At 41.3% G+C, this 11835-nt stretch overlaps 1 protein-coding gene across 3 annotated transcripts in view; it reads left to right on the top strand.

The window, feature by feature from the left end:
- Positions 1–1880: 1880 nt before the first annotated feature.
- fynb (FYN proto-oncogene, Src family tyrosine kinase b) overlaps positions 1881–11835 on the top strand; it is an 85234-nt gene continuing 75279 nt past the window's right edge. For all 3 annotated transcript variants that reach the window (XM_034161888.1, XM_034161886.1, XM_034161889.1), the window contains exon 1: positions 1881–2008. The gene's annotated coding sequence lies outside the window, so the exon portion shown is untranslated. The remainder of the gene's footprint in view (positions 2009–11835) is intronic.

Genomic DNA, 11835 nt, shown 5'->3' with positions numbered 1-11835 from the left:
CTAATGACGCATGCGCAGTGAAGGCAGGGGGACCGAGTTTTAGGGGGGACCGTTTGGTCTGCGACACCGGTTTCAGTGAAGGGTCTACCTGTTCATTCACAGGCATGCATAATCTATCAGTACGTCTTCTACAACCCCTGGCAAAAATTATGGAATCACCGGCCTCGGAGGATGTTCATTCAGTTGTTTAATTTTGTAGAAAAAAAGCAGATCACAGACATGACACAAAACTAAAGTCATTTCAAATGGCAACTTTCTGGCTTTAAGAAACACTATAAGAAATCAAGAAAAAAAGATTGTGGCAGTCAGTAACGGTTACTTTTTTTTAGACCAAGCAGAGGAAAAAAATATGGAATCACTCAATTCTGAGGAAAAAATTATGGAATCACCCTGTAAATTTTCATCCCCAAAACTAACACCTGCATCATATCAGATCTGCTCGTTAGTCTGCATCTAAAAAGGAGTGATCACACCTTGGAGAGCTGTTGCACCAAGTGGACTGACATGAATCATGGCTCCAACACGAGAGATGTCAATTGAAACAAAGGAGAGGATTATCAAACTCTTAAAAGAGAGTAAATCATCACGCAATGTTGCAAAAGATGTTGGTTGTTCACAGTCAGCTGTGTCTGAACTCTGGACCAAATACAAACAACATGGGAAGGTTGTTAAAGGCAAACATACTGGTAGACCAAGGAAGACATCAAAGCATCAAGACAGAAAACTTAAAGCAATATGTCTCAAAAATCGAAAAATGTACAACACAACAAATGAGGAACGAATGGGAGGAAACTGGAGTCAACGTCTGTGAACGAACTGTAAGAAACCGCCTAAAGGAAATGGGATTTACATACAGAAAAGCTAAACGAAAGGCATCATTAACACCTAAACAGAAAAAAACAAGGTTACAATGGGCTAAGGAAAAGCAATTGTGGACTGTGGATGACTGGATGAAAGTCATATTCAGTGATGAATCTCGAATCTGCATTGGGCAAGGTGATGATGCTGGAACTTTTGTTTGGTGCCTTTCCAATGAGATTTATAAAGATGACTGCCTGAAGAGACCATGTAAATTTCCACAGTCATTGATGATATGGGGCTGCATGTCAGGTAAAGGCACTGGGGAGATGGCTGTCATTACATCATCAATAAATGCACAAGTTTATGTTAATATTTTGGACAATTGAAAGGATGTTTGGGGATGATATCATTTTTCAAGATGATAATGCATCTTGCCATAGAGCAAAAACTGCAAAAACATTCCTTGCAAAAAGACACATAGGGTCAATGTCATGGCATAGGGTCAATGTCAATGAGCAGATCTGATTTGATGCAGGTGTTAATTTGGGGGATGAAAATTTACAGGGTGATTCCATAATTTTTTCCTCAGAATTGAGTGATTCCATATTTTTTTTTTTTCCTCTGCTTGGTCTAAAAAAGTAACCGTTACTGACTGCCACAATCTTTTTTTCTTGATTTCTTATAGTGTTTCTTAAAGCCAGAAAGTTGCCATTTGAAATGACTTTAGTTTTGTGTCATGTCTGTGATCTGCCTTTTTTCTACAAAATTAAACAACTGAATGAACATCCTCTGAGGCTGGTGATTCCATAATTTTTGCCAGGGGTTGTATATCATAAATACATTTTTTTCATTGAGATATTTTTAAAAGGATGAAGTGTGTGTGTGTGTGGATAACTATTTACAAAACCAGACATTATGTCCTCTGCATTGAATACATGAGAAGTAGTTTAAGATTTTATATATATATATATATATATATATATGTGTGTGTGTGTGTGTTTTTAGTGTAGTAATGGGATTTCCGTCAGCCCCTGAATGCAGCACGCTCTCATTGTGGCTTTGTAAAATCCGTGACGTCATCAGTGGCTACGACAGCGCGAGGAGCGCGAGCTGTGTGTCTTTTATTTTTTTTATATCGCGGTGCCATCATTCGGTTTAACATGGACCTGGAGCTCAGTGCCGCGGACTGTTAGACGGTTCCGAACCGGTAAGGCATGTTTTTTTTTTTTTTTTTTTTTTTTTTTTTTCTCGTCACAGAAAATAAGAACCAAAAATAGTAAGATTTATTTTTCTGCCGATTTTTGATGTTGTGCGCGTGCTGTCTAGCTAAAGGCGTCGCCTTCTTTTTCCCCTCTGTGTCTTATGTGAGACATAAAAACTGAGTTTAATAAGGAAGAAACAGAAGCGAGGGTCAGTTTGACGAACCGGTTTTGGACGAAAAGAGAAAGAATAACGATGTGTTGATGCTTGATGCAGTCGGATGAAGGACGCAGCCTCACGCGCTCCTCGCGGTGATGCTGCATTCCTGCACAGGAGCACCTGAGGTCACGTGACGGTCCGAAGTCACCCGGATCACATCAGCGGCTTGAAGTCTGGTTCCTGTCCGGTGTGGAATCTGGTGTTTCTGTTGTAACACACACAGGTCACTTATAAACAGTCTGACCTGGTTTGGAATCTTTAACAAAAAGAACGAACCTGGATTTGATTTGACATCATATGAATTCCAGATTCTGATAAATCAGGACACTCAGACTCAGTTTTCTTTGTGGCGCTGGAAGTTGTGATCACATGACTTCACTTTGAACTCGGATGGCAGTGGGTTAGTATTAGGTGTTTCCATCAGGAGTGAAAAGATAATTGATCACATGACCACTGACACTAGACAGATTTATTGTTCCGGCATTTGCAAAGATGGTCGCTTCCTGAATCCAGTCTGGATCGGATGCATCATCTGATCAGATCTATGGTCTCCTGCACGGTTCCTTTCACATTGCTGGCTGAAATAACCTGAATCTGATTTTTCTCCCTCTCCAAGCACATGATGAAAACCTGATCTTTTTGTCTAGGTTAAAGACATTAAATGTAACCTTTTTTTTTTTTTTTTTTTTTTTTGTCAGATCAGATTTGCGTGTACAGATATAAACTGATTTCTGTTATCTGGTGAGATCACTACAGTGATGCTGTGTTCACGTACTGGCCGTAGATGGGTATAAGAATTAAGAATTGATCAGATTTCATCAATATCAATGCAGTGATTGATTCTTCTTGGCTCCTGGTCAGTTTTCTACACCAAAGCAGCTGTTTCTTGTTGCTAAAGCAGAGTTTGATATCATAATGTGAGAGGTTTTGTGATGCAGACCTGTCAGAAAAACATGGAGGCACTGATCAGGGGTCGAAATAGTACGTGCATGTGCTAGTTTGTGCACGTATTATTCGAGCGGTGCACGTAATTTTATACTGCACTTGCACAGGTGCAAGTAACTTTATCCAGGGTTTATCAACTATAAGCACCAGGAAAATAAACCAATAAAGGAATAAATAAGGGGGAAAAAACAATTGCCAGTGTTTTGTCTTCATCTTCCCTGCGTTTTATGACTCACACACAGAGCAAGTTGCTGTGCTCTATTTGTTGTGGAAAGCTGACAAACGTCACCAGCTGCGCCGTCCCTGGCTTCACAACATCCTCATGAGATGTTCCCAATTCGGGGAGTTTCATTATTTGCTGCAGGAGCTCCAGTTTGAGGACCTCCTGTCCCGTTTGCATGCGCACATGTAAACAAAGAAAATAAACTGTCTGCCGCTGCTTTTCCTCGCTCTCTCTCCCCTCAAACTCTGTCATAATTGTGTTATAAACCAGTCACCATTTGTTTTATTATACATCTGTGTAGTTAATAAATAAAATAATCTTCACGGACGATTCATTCACGTGCACATGAAAAAAAAAGTCTGCCGCTGCTGCTGCTTGGAGAGGAAAAGTCTGACACATCAGAGGAGGAGTTTTAAGGTTGATATAAGACTGACATTTGGTTGTGCAAGTAATTTTTTTTGTTACTAGCACCAGTGCAAGTAGGTTAAAAAATGTATTTCAACCCCTGCTGATGAAGTTTGAAGCATGTGATTCAGGTGTTATTGGTTCGCTATCCTGATCCCTTATCCATCATGTTTACTGCAGAGCTACTGTCACCTACAGCAGCAGATGGGACATGTTGAGGGGCGACGCCCTGATTTTGCAACACCTTGTTAGTGTTTTACACAAAATTAAAGCAGGAAGCTCCTCTTCTTGCTTTTATGATATTACAGTTTAATTTCTGTTTGTAGTATCACGTTTTTCCTGTTTATTAGACACAAACAACAAAATATTTCATCTTTTGCTGTCAGTATTTGAACATCATTAAAAATAAATCAACATACGGTTTGTGGTTGTTGCTAGACTGCTGCTGTCACAACCGGCGGTGGTGACATTTCCCATCATCCCCTCCTTGGGGAAAAAAAGCAGAAAATGTCTCTGCTCCACACTGGCAGCACTCGAATGCAGCATGAGAATGTCAAATCAGGTGAAAGGCACTTTCAAATGTGAATGTGAACAGTGCAAGACAATCAAGTCACTTCAGCTGGTCGTGTGAACGCAGCCAGCTTCAATCTGATGTGAGCACATTTGATTTGGCACGCTCGTCCTCATCCACACTGATCAGATCTGTCATGCAGAGAAATCATTTTCACTCCATCCAGCTGGATGCTGCACTTTTATTTTGGTAATCAGGGTTAATTGCTTTTCTCGCCATCGTGCCTGCTGTCCCTCAGTTCCTTCCTTCGGTCTGTTGAGCGTGACTCTGCAGCCGTTTGTTGAGTGTAATTGATGATGATGCAGGCTGCGGCTGTGAGGCAGCCTTACCTCAGCGTTTGTGCAGCGACTCTTAATGAACTGCCAGCTCAGCCCGCGTGGTGAATTTACTTCAGCTGACAACAGAGAGAAACGCATCAGACAGAAACAGGAAGTGGTACAAAGCAGAGTGTTACTTCTCTGCTCACTTTTAGTACAGGAGAGCTGTTATCCCTATTTTCAGGAATCCAGCTTCTGCTGGTTTTGGCCTGGCGCCACCAGCTGGCACCAGCAGCATCATGCTGACTCCACCAACGTTTAAGATTTGTGCAAAACGACAAAACTGCCGTGTCACATGACAGGTTGCTGAGTCAAGATGCACAATGCTCCTGGAACAAGTCCCAAACATCTGACGTGTTTATTTGCAGAGATGAACGTTAAGTGTTCCAGACTCGAGTCTTTGGTGTGCTCCCAGTTCCGTGTTTGTAATCCTGCTCCCCTCAGGATGAGTTGTGTGTCACAGAGGAGAATCAGAGATTAAAGACACTCATAGAATCCATCAGACTGCTTTAAACAACTTCCTATACATTTCGTCTTTAATGGCAGGACAGACGTTTGTGCTGACGTTTGATTTCATAAATCACAGTTAAATGTCACCAGCTTGTTTTATTCACAACTTGGCAAGTTCAGCCAGACTTTTCTCCACCTCTGGTATCTGTACTGATTTTCTGATTGCACAGCGTCTAAAACTCTGCGCTGGTGTCGAGCTCTGGATGAAGACGATGTAGTAACCATGACGATGAAGCGGCTCTGGTGTGTGTTTGGCCCACGTGTTGGTGGTGTGCGGTGGAGTTTATTGATGATTTTCAGAATCTGTTTACTGCAGCTTCACCAATAATTAATTTTTGTTAGGCCGACACCAATATTGGAGAGTAAAAAACTGATATATGATAACAGCCACTGATTGAAAATGAATGACAGCTGGTCACTTTGCCTCTGTATGTTGTCATTAATGTGACCAAGGGGTGATGGGGTCCCAGCCTTGCTACACAGTAATGACACCAGTTCCAACAGGCAAATCATTTTTCTGCATTATTTATTAGTTAAAAGTTTTCTTATTAGCAGTAATAACACAGATAACAATGTTTGTGAAAGGCTTCTATCAATATGTTTGTCGGGTGTCATCCATGATTTTGCTTTCCTCAAAAGGAGGCCAGAGCCACCGGTTTTTCTGTTTGGTTAAGCTTAGCCTTGACTCTGACTGCTTGGTGCCACCTTGTGGTCGCATGGTGATACTACCCAGCCCACGAGCAAGCACATCGGTGACAGTAGGGAAGAAATTCAAACTAACAAGACAAAACTAAAACAGGAGATTGACAGTGTTGCAGCTGAACAGCTGTTTAAAGTCCAGTTTTTGATGTAACAGTTGAAATAACAAAATGAAGTTGTAAACTGACGCATTGCTCTGGTCTGTTTGTGGCCGCGCTATAGTGGACACAAAATGCTAATCGCCATTGTAGCGTTTTTGTATCACTATTCAATTTAAAACTTGATTCTTCAGCCATTAGGGCTAACTATTGACTATTTTCATAATTGCTGAATTTGTGGATTATTTTCTCAATTAAACGGTTAGTTGTGTTTGATCCATAAAATGTAGGTGTTGTCATGAAGTGCTGTGTCTGTGTGTGTTTGTTCCTGAAATAAAATGTAAAAATTAATACATTAAAGAAAATGACAGTGCTGAAGGGGGAAATGGAAGCTTGTTGGTTTGAGTCCACGTCACAGCTTGCAGGAGGCCCCGGTTCCACCAAGCTTAATGAGAGGGAGCCCAATGGAATAGTGCAGTTACAAGGAGTAGAAGTGGTGAAAGTAGATGAGTTTAAATATTTGGGGTCAACTGTTCAAGTAATGGAGAGTGTGGTAAAGAGGTGAAGAAGAGAGTGCAGGCAGGGTGGAGTGGGTGGAGAAAGGTGGCAGGAGTGATTTGTGACCGAAGAATATCAGCAAGAGTGAAGGGGAAAGTTTACAAAACAGTAGTGAGACCAGCTATGTTGTATGGTTTAGAGACAGTGGCACTAACAAAAAGACAGGAGGCAGAGCTGGAGGTGGCAGAGCTCAAGATGTTGAGATTCTCTTTGGGAGTGACAAGAATGGACAAGATTAGGAATGAACATATCAGAGGGGACAGCTCAGGTGGGACGGTTGGAGACAAAGTCAGAGAGGCGAGATTGAGATGGTTTGGACATGTGCAGAGGAGGGACCAGGGTATATAGGGGAGAAGGATGCTGAGGATGGAGCCACCAGGCAGGAGGAGAAGAGGGAGACCAAAGAGGAGGTTCATGGATGTGCTGAGAGAGGACATGCAGGTGGTTGGTGTGACAGAGGAAGATACAGAGGACAGGGTGAGATGGAAACGATTGATCTGCTGTGGCGACCCCCTAACGTGAACAGCTGAAAGACGAAGAAGAAGTAGTTAGCGTTAGCAACAGCTTTTCATTTTGCATTTGAAGCTTGACACAAAGATTATGTTTTCATGTTTTTGAGCCTGAAACTTTACTTAACTGCAGCTTAAATTGCAAGATCATTGCAACAATGCTACTTAATGAAATCGATGAGGAAGAGATGGAGGATGAACGTCACAGCTGCTGTGGTCCTGTTCGGTTTTGTTGTTTTTGTACAGCTTGAATGATCTTTTCCTGTGTCGTCTGTATTGCTCATCTTTCTGTAGGATGAACAAACTTTCTGCTACGCGTTGAGCACAAGATCATTTAATACGATACTACTGATGAACAGGCGCGCGGACCTTCAGCTTCCATGTGACATGGATGGTGTCACATACAGAAACCGCTTCCATGCGGGAGCGTCACTTGCATCCGATGCCGACTTTGAAGCGGCTGCAAAAGCTTGGTGGAAACAGTCAAGTGTTTCAACATAGAAGTGATGCAAACTCCGACATGTACACCAACGCCAACGTAGAAGCTCAGTGGAAACGGGATCTAAGGTAGGGACGAAAAAGCCCCTAATACTGTACATCAGTCCCAGTTCCTCTGGCGTGCAGCACATTTTAGAGCAGATATTGGTGTGTGTGTGTGTGTGGTGGAAAAAGCAGTGGTGGTTTGACAAGTTTGACTCTCACAGTGACTCTGCTCAGCAGCTCCACATCTGCAATCACACACCTGCTGATCTGCATTTATTCTGCAGCAAGTTCACCTCAGTCCACCTACTTTTACCACAGTTTCATGATTAGTCCTCTGAGGTTCTTTCAGCCTTTGTGTCACGTTCCAGACTGGGTGGGTTGTTGGAATCTCCGCTTTGAATATTCATACTTGGAACCAGTGGTGTTTCACGTCATTCTACAACCCCTGGCAATAATTATGGAATCACCGGCCTCGGAGGATGTTCATTCAGTTGTTAATTTTGTAGAAAAAAAGCAGATCACAGACATGACACAAAACTAAAGTCATTTCAAACGGCAACTTTCTGGCTTTAAGAAACACTATAAGAAATCAAGAAAAAAAAAATTGTGGCAGTCAGTAACGGTTACTTTTTTAGACCAAGCAGAGGGAAAAAAATATGGAATCACTCAATTCTGAGGAATAAATTATGGAATCGCCCTGTAAATTTTCATCCCCAAAACTAACACCTGCATCAAATCAGATCTGCTCGTTAGTCTGCATCTAAAAAGGAGTGAATCACACCTTGGAGAGCTGTTGCACCAAGTGGACTGACATGAATCATGGCTCCAACACGAGAGATGTCAATTGAAACAAAGGAGAGGATTATCAAACTCTTAAAAGAGAGTAAATCATCACGCAATGTTGCAAAAGATGTGGTTGTTTCACAGTCAGCTGTGTCTAAACTCTGGACCAAATACAAACAACCATGGGAATGTTGTTAAAGGCAAGCATACTGGTAGACCAAGGAAGACATCAAAGCGTCAAGACAGAAAACTTAAAGCAATATGTCTCAAAATCGAAAATGCACACACAAACAAATGAACGAATGGGAGGAAACTGGAGTCAACGTCTGTGACCCGAACTGTAAGAAACCGCCTAAAGGAAATGGGATTTACATACAGAAGAAAAGCTAAACGAAAGCCTCATTAACACCTAAACAGAAAAAAAACCAGTTAAAAATGGGCTAAGGAAAAACAATGTGGACTGTGGATGAGTGGATTGAAAAGTCATATTCAGTGATGAATCTCAAATCGCATGGGCAAGGTGATGATGCTGGAACGTTTGTTTGGTGCCGTTCCAATGAGATTTATAACGATGACTACCTGAAGAGAACATGTAAATTTCCACAGTCATTGATGATATGGGCTGCATGTCAGGTAAAGGCACTGGGGAGATGGCTTGTCATACATCATCAATAATGCACAAGTTTACGTTGAATTTTGGACACTTTTCTTATCCCATCAATTGAAAGGATGTTTGGGGATGATGAAATCATTTTCAAGATGATAATGCATCTTTGCCATAGAGCAAAAACTGTGAAAACATTCCTTGCCAAAAGACACATAGGGTCAATGTCATAGCCTGCAAATAGTCCGGATTTAATCAATTGAAAATCTTTGGTGGAAGTTGAAGAAAAATGGTCCATGACAAGGCTCCAACCTGCAAAGCTGATCTGGCAACAGCAATCAGAGAACGTTGGGAGCCAGATTGATGAAGAGTACTGTTTGTCACTCATTAAGTCCATGCCTCAGAGACTGCAAGCTGTTATAAAAGCCAGAGGTGGTGCAACAAAATACTAGTGATGTGTTGGAGCGTTCCTTTTTGTTTTTCATGATTCCATAATTTTTCCTCAGAATTGAGTGATTCCATATTTTTGTTCCCTCTGCTTGGTCTAAAAAAGTAACCCTTACTGACTGCCACAATTATTTTTCCTGATTTCTTATAGTGTTTCTTAAAGCCAGAAGTTGCCATTTGAAATGACTTTAGTTTTGTGTCTGTCTGTGATCTGCTTTTTTTCTATAAAATTAAACAACTGAATGAACATCCTCCGAGGGCCGGTGATCCATAATTTTTGCAGGGGCTGTAGAAGCCATAAGGAGATCATAACCAGGTGCCCGCTTCCCCAATCTCCACCCACGAAACAAAAAGCCCCCGCTCCTCATCTGCACCCACACAAATGCCAAGCTGCCACTCCAAAAATGAGGAAACATTATTTATTTATTTTTACATTAGCTTCTGTAAAATGCACAAAAGAGTTAACAAATACAGAGATTCAAACTAGTTTGTGCATATCTGCAGTAATTAAGTAAATTATTTAAGAAGCTGTCTCTGAGAAAATCTGGGGGGGGGGGGGGTCCTGATGGCCTGACTTGGATTTTGATGAAATTTACACCAATTACCCTTCAAATAGATTGATTAGGCATGGTAAAGTTTTTTTTAATCAGACCAAATTTTACCCCATTTTTGGTCAATTCAAAATTTGATGTCAAAACACGCTGAGAATCTGTTACATTAAAATATATAGTAAAAATGACCAACTTTGACAAAGTCATTTTCAAATCCAAGCACGTGATTAGAAAAACTGAGCATGAGGCATCATTAGGATTAGGGATGGGTATTGATAAGATTTTATCTTATCGATTCCGCTTATCAATACCTCTTGTGAATTTTCTGTGTACTAAAAGTAGGCTTAAGGGGTGTTCTATGTCAGCAACATTGTATTGAGCCTTAAAGTAAATAAATATAAAATTGGTTACTGGATCCTTAAACTCTGGACATAAATAAACTCTCCATGGTGGATCCTTAATCTCTGAACATGGAAATAGAAATAAACAAAATCTGTAGTTTTTGTCAAAAGCATTTTCTTTCAGACATTATTGGCATGAATGTCTTTCCATACATCTGAGCTGAACTCTTGCAGCTGGCTGTGCTGCACGTCAGGATGTAATTCATAAAGAATGCAGGACATCTCATTTTGGGAGAAAAAAACGTTTTAGTCAATTGTAGTTTATTGTCTGTATTACAGCTTTTGGAAAGAGGTGTCATTTGATTTAAAGCAGCATTTCATTTTGAAGTTATTAATTCCGACCGGACTTTGTCTCTGCAGAGAGCGACGCAGTGTTTGGAGCTGTGCCAAAGGAACGGATGACGATTCTCTTTTCTTGACTACAAGACAAGAGTCCCAGTTATGGCCCAGTCACATGGCACTTAACGAAGGGTGACGAAGCCCTGACGAAACAAGAAATCTGGACTTTCGTTGACTGTCGTTGGCATCGTTTAACCGTCGCGCAGCCTCGTTCCTGCAGCAGGCGCTTCTTCAGGATTTTTAAACTGTTGAAAAATTTGAACGAAGGGCAACGAAAACCTCAGTTCGTCTGTGTTTCGTTTTGCTGTCGTTCTTGACGTTTTTTAATCGTTTGTGTAGTTTTTGTAACGTTATTGTTTAATTTGACTTCGTTGGAGCAGCTGAACATTTTCACACAGCGCAGAAGCCGGTTTGTGAGCGCTGAGGCTGCTGCTGCTGCATTCATGTACCGTCGGAAATTACAGGGCAAACTCAGCCTGCTTGCTTGGATTTTTTTATCTGTGTGGGGGGGCAGCTTCAATGGGCTCAGGCACATTACATAGGCCAGAATTAATCTTTTGTGTGGATATAATTAATTATTTTGCCACAAGCAACTGTTGAATTTGAAACAACAAAAAAGTTGTGTAATTTCCAACAGTACTTGAATGCAGCATCAGCGGCAGTAGGAGCTGCTGCGTGCGCTTATTATTTTGTATTAAATATAACAATGTGAGTGTAGGAATGACAATCCAGTCCTTCTGTACATGTGGCAACAGGTAGATGAATCAAAATGATATAAAGAGCTGTTCTGGAAGGCAGAATTCACATTGTGGATCAGTGATCAGCTGGTGGAAATAACTGCACGAGTCAATGCGCGCGTTCACACGCACTGATTAATTTACTGTTCTGATATATTCAATCATCTTTACACTTATATTTATATTTATTCTCCCTATATATGTAACCACAGAACACTTTTTTTTTTTTTTTTTTTTGGAGCATGACGGACCACGCATTGTGTCGACAGACAGTGTGGATTCTGATGATGGAGATGATCCCTCTTTTCTTCTGGACAAGGAACCAGAGCAGGTGGTCCATCGACATCTCCACAGATTCTGTTTGCAGTTTCTCCAGGACTCAGGCGCTATGAGCTCCGTTCCAGCGCCGAGTGTTGGAGCAGACACGCTCTGCTC

This window comes from Thalassophryne amazonica, chromosome 21 (genome assembly GCF_902500255.1).
Source record: "Thalassophryne amazonica chromosome 21, fThaAma1.1, whole genome shotgun sequence".
NCBI classification, from domain to species: domain Eukaryota; kingdom Metazoa; phylum Chordata; class Actinopteri; order Batrachoidiformes; family Batrachoididae; genus Thalassophryne; species Thalassophryne amazonica.
The sequence above is the reverse complement of the archived record's forward strand: the minus strand, read 5'-3'. Positions and strand labels throughout refer to the sequence as shown.